Below are 3,927 nucleotides of genomic sequence, written 5' to 3' on the forward strand. Positions count from 1 at the left end.
ATCGACCATCTTTACCCAAAACACGTGGCCTTTTTTGTGTCATTGTGCAGATCAAGAAAAACGAAACTTAGTCTGAGGAATCACATATCCAAGTGCTAATTAATTAGCAGACCAGTATGAAATGGCAAGGTATATAGGTCTGCTGCAAATATGCGAATGCGTGACTAAATACAATTCCTCTTGTTTGCTTTATTGAAGCTTGCAGTAAACACGTGGCACGACGAACATGGCTAAAAAGTTCGTTAAATTATGCGCGAAACATTGTGATCCATGACACGAGGTCCCCTCACGCCTACTTGGTTATTAAAATAACAGTATTTCTGACAACTTGCAGCCGAACTGTGAAGACAAATGATGAATGGTGTCTATGATCAATTCAGCACTGATTTAATGCGCGCCGATTACGTGAATGAGGCGCGGATGGCGTGTATAAGGGCATGTGATTTGTTTCTGCGCTATCATCGTTCTGAAGATTGTATGACAGAACGATGGTTATTTAAAGTATGCTAGTGCTATATACCTTAATGAGTGCATGGTACGGCAGCACAAAGGTATTAATGTTGTCAAGAACGCGCTGCGCAAACACACACAAAACCACGTAGTCATGTTCCTAAACATTTATTTGAAGTGCTCCGAAGCGTTGATATCACTTGCGCCAGCATAGCGTGAAGAACTTGCTGGTGTTAGAAATAGCCTTTCTTATGTCCGCTTGCATGTTCTGGCGTGTGATCCGCTATGAAGGAATACTCTGATTGACGCCAAAGAAACACCTCATACGTCGAAAGAACGTCCCGAGCAGGACGAAGAAGGCCGTTCTCCAACCTCCTGGAACGTAAGCGTGCCAACAGGCTGCATAGTTACAAGTTGTATGCACACAGTCTCCGAAAAAAAAAAAAAAAAAAAAAAAACGCAATGCTACCTGCCGAATGCTTTTTTACTGGTAAACACTGTCAGACCATCTTTTTGTTACAACAGCAATGCACATTTCACTTCCATCAACCTTTATTTCATTCGACGTGCACCCGTAAGGGAGTGACTGAAATCCATTCTCTCTTGCGTATTTTTATAGGAGGCCTAGCCGAATAAAATAGATCAATCTGCCTCCTTACCTAGGTTTCATGCCTTATAGGAAAAGCCCTTCATGATATAAGCACACAGGAGCAAAAGGCTTCTTTCCTCTAACTCGATGCTCTACAACCTTATCTTCTTTTCCAGAACAATACACCTAGTGGCATACCCACCTTGTATAAACGTATAAAAGAACTGGGATGAGTAGCCATTACAACAGGCTGGATAGCGCATGCTGTCAGTGTTAAAAGCTTGAATATACTCGGCCTATACGTCCCGCGAACAGCGGTGCTCGCTCACTGGATAAAATTTGGCACCTTGTCGATATGAAGCCATGGCTGTGCTATCGAAAAAGAAAAGTTCGAAATAAAAGCTCTGACCTTTCAACGCCAGACAAGCTGACCTCAAGTAAATGTGTAAAAATGCTACCGCGCTTTGTGCACGTACAGCATAGAAAACATGAATTTAATGCTATATGTACACACATCGGGCTCCTGTGAGAGGTCATCAGCACCATATTCATATAGCTCGTTGGCGACTACGGTTATTGCATGATGTAAAAACAGATTAAAATAAAACGCAATGCTTCAGTCTTTGGCACAAATACAAAACCCCGAAGCCTGTCATAAGCCAAAAATGTGCTTTCTGGAAAGGTTTCTGTGGCTTGCTATGAAAACAAGTGAGATTGGCGATCATTAAGAAATAAGGCAGCGCGACTGTATTCGAATAAATAACAACGCAGCCTGAAAATTGACAACGTAAATTTTTGAAATTCAGTCTGGGCTGCCTCGTTACCGACGCGAGGTTTTATATTGAGGAAAGAACGGTGAAAGAAGCACAAATAATATTCCAGGAATGCAGTTTTTCATTGTAGTTCCTGACCCTCGCGGGACGTCACAAGACCACGATGCATTGCGTGCGAGCACCGAGAGAGAACGAATTATCGCACTCGTATGAGACCCGTCTTTCGCTGTACAACCTAAACATACTTTTTCTAACTGCCACTGATACAAAACACTAGCGCTAGCAGCTGCGCTAGCTAGCATAAGAGCTAGCGTAAATAAAGTTTGTTTACGAATCGTGACCAGAGTACAACGAAATATTTTGTCGTGTTGGCCTATAACGGCGGACATTTCTCTAGTATTATAGCATTATTGTGCAGTATTGCTCTGTGGTTGTTCGCTACTAGAAGGGATAGCACATTGCTAGAGAAAGTTTTGCGATTTCAACGAAAATATTTCTTATTGCTACAGATTTATGGTCAAAGATACTAAACTGTTTTCGATAGGAGGAAAACAGGACCTTGTAATAACTCCCAACTACCTACAATTACGTGTCTTGGAGGACAATGACTTGATATGGCGTACATGCCGTGAAGAGGTAATGTCCATCAAGAGTAAATGAAGGGAAAGACAAGAATCGAGGCAAATGACCAATTGCTATAGGGAAAGGCATTGTGAGACTCGTTATCTGCCAAAACTACAACTCTACTAATCAGTCAGTGACGTAGCTAGCCAGAAGACAAACGAAAGGCAAGACGAAATTAAAGATCACTTTGAACTCATGTTACAGCGTCCGATCGATAGGAGCCTATTTAGAACCAGAAACAAAAGTACCGAAACTGTAAAGGCTGAGTTGACCGCTCCCCACCATTCTGTGGCAGTGTGCGCTTAATAATTAGTGTAAGTCCTGTGGCAGTGAAAAAAGCATCAATTCGGCGGTGCTTCTGACTTTTAAAGCAATTCTCAATGAACACGAGTACGTACTCCAATCAACGCTATAGTCGAGGTTGCAACGGACGGCGACGGAAAGTGAGCAGAATGGCAGACGCCACATGACTTATGTCTCTGCGCAGTGATCACATTAAAGCCGCAAATAACATGCACGGTGAAAGAGAAAAACAAAAAACGACGATCAGAAAGGGTAAAAAATACGACTCGTATTTGCTTTTCATCGTATTCTCGAAGCACCAACTATAAGCCCACCTTCACAATGTCGGCTGTTCAAACCTGTATACTAGAGGGTGTAACGCTTTTTCAGGCAAAATTTATGTCTTCTGTAGCCGCTGGAAATATATTCTTATGCAACATGGTCTGATCTTGTCCGAAGGCAGTGCTAAAAAATAAAAGAAAGGTAAATCTGCGCAGTGTCGTTCTGAGAGGTCAGTGGATAGGACTCATCTGTGCTCATGATCAGAGCGTGTGGCAAGGCAGCTTGATGCCAACAGCCATAACGGCATTCGAAGGGGGACTTTGGTCGAGATTCATCCTCCTTTCATTTTTGTATTAAAGCCTGCTTCAGTTTCACCCTGCGCTAATATTTGAGGACGCAAGGCAGGAAATGGTGTAGGCACTGAAAATAAACTTTCCGGCTGTTCCATCTGCTCGGAAACGCCGCTGGCTTCGAGAAACATTATATGTACGCTCCTACTTAGTTTAAAAATAGAAAGACAGCGTGCACATATCACTGTTGTCTTTCGCTAAAGCGTAAGTATGTACAAGGAACAGCACTTAGAACTCTCGACGTTTCGCACCGAGAAAGCGTTGCTGTACAGTGCAGACCCAAAGCAGTACGCCTGAACTACGACCTATATATGCGAGAGCGAATCAAGAAAGTTGTTGGCACTTCGTAAATGGCGCAGCTTTGCAACTGCCGGCGTCAGCCAGATGCTTTCAGGCTGTTTCAAGGACCGCACCTGCTGCGGACTAAGTCAGCTATTGCTACTAATGAGGCAAAACCATTTCCCTCGAGCGCTGCCAGGGGAAGGGGTCATCTGAGTATAACTCACTGCTTTTCATCTGGAAGTACACGTGTGCCTTCCGACGCTCAGGGATGCTCGGCACACAATTACAGTTCGCT

The 3,927-nt window shown here is 43.4% G+C and overlaps 1 protein-coding gene across 1 annotated transcript in view; it reads right to left on the minus strand.

Moving 5' to 3' along the window:
• Nucleotides 1-602: 602 nt before the first annotated feature.
• Nucleotides 603-3,927, minus strand: part of LOC146198445 (ADAMTS-like protein 4) — a 61,788-nt gene continuing 58,463 nt past the window's right edge. Inside the window, exon 15 of the mRNA XM_084593959.1 lies at nucleotides 603-3,927. This exon is cut by the window's right edge and continues 786 nt beyond it. The gene's annotated coding sequence lies outside the window, so the exon portion shown is untranslated.

This window comes from Amblyomma maculatum, chromosome 2 (assembly GCF_055883805.1).
Source record: "Amblyomma maculatum isolate TAMU_Amacu chromosome 2, ASM5588380v1, whole genome shotgun sequence".
NCBI classification, from domain to species: Eukaryota; Metazoa; Arthropoda; class Arachnida; order Ixodida; family Ixodidae; genus Amblyomma; species Amblyomma maculatum.